Source organism: Prunus dulcis, chromosome 4 (genome assembly GCF_902201215.1).
Source record: "Prunus dulcis chromosome 4, ALMONDv2, whole genome shotgun sequence".
NCBI classification, from domain to species: domain Eukaryota; kingdom Viridiplantae; phylum Streptophyta; class Magnoliopsida; order Rosales; family Rosaceae; genus Prunus; species Prunus dulcis.
Genome location: NC_047653.1, coordinates 17,349,353 through 17,350,734, shown reverse-complemented (window position 1 = coordinate 17,350,734; position 1,382 = coordinate 17,349,353).

Below are 1,382 nucleotides of genomic sequence, written 5' to 3'. Positions count from 1 at the left end.
AGGCTTACTGTGAAATCAGCATAANAATCAAAATGGACTGGTCCATTAGCAAGACTTGACTCAATAATTCCTAGTGTACTGTCGCTAAAATTAGTGGCATCACGCAAACAGAGAAGGATAGAAGCTTTTAATCCTAGTCTGGTTAATGGCTTAACAGCAACTTGGACTAGACCAATAAGAAGGAAGTTGTTTCCATCAGTTTTATGTTTTTTAATTGACTCAAGATTAAGCAACTGACAGGTCTCATGTTCTTGACTCAAAGCATAAACTTGCTCAACTGTTTTTACATGGGTAATTGTATTAAAACTAGGGAGTGACCATTTTTTCTTATATATATTTTGACTGGGGACTTTAGGTATATTCTAATCTCGAAAATCTAATTCATTATTAGACTCATATTCTAATTGTTCTTCATTAACTATCTCAGGGACTTTACCGATACTGACTCTAGAGCTGCTAGAATTGTAAGAGTTGGTTCTAAATAAGCGACTCATATTTCTCAAGGTTATGGGGTTGGAAATCTAAGGAAGAAAGTGAACAGAAACTTTTAAGACTGACTTCTACGTGGAACAGGATACCTAGAAAATCTCTCGCCCTCCTACTAATGCCACAACCGCTCAAGCCTCCCTGGGACTTACTGTTTGGAACGGGTCTGACAATTCGGACACCAAGAGAGAGAAGGACATGTAAACTGAAAGACAAGAAGTAGAAGAAGAAGGAACTGAAACTTACAACTCAGAAAATCTAAACCAGCCACTTGGGTTGGATGAGTTGCATACTTAGGCTAACTCTTCAACACTTACGGCTCTGATACCAGAAGGGGTCTAGAACCAGTGAGAGATAGAATAACATGACTAGGGTTGGATGAGTTGCAGACTTAGACTAGGAGCCAGAGTCGGCCAGGTTCGTCCCAGTTTTNAGTCTGCCCTAATTTATAGTCATGATCCTTTCCAGGATATTGCTGCTAGTAATCCTCCAATTGCCTCCTACCACAAGACATCCCCTTACATGATCAAGAGTAATAGTCACCTATTCATAATTGAGTCAAAATACAATTCCATTTCCAACCCAATCATCATTGCCAAATCTTACTTTCCACCAAATAGACCCCTTCTGGTATCAGAGCCGTAAGTGTTGAAGAGTTAGCCTAAGTCTGCCACTCATACAACCCAAGTGGCTGGTTTAGGTTTTCTAAGTTGTAAGTTTCAGTTCCTTCTTCTTCTACTTCTTGTCTTTCAGTTTACCTGTCCTTCTCTCTCTTGGTGTCTGAATTGTAAGACCCGTTCCAAACAGTAAGTCCCAGGGAGGCTTGAGCAGTTGTGGCATTAGTAGGAGGGCGAGATATTTTCTAGGAAGTGTTGGATATATATTTGATGTATGGA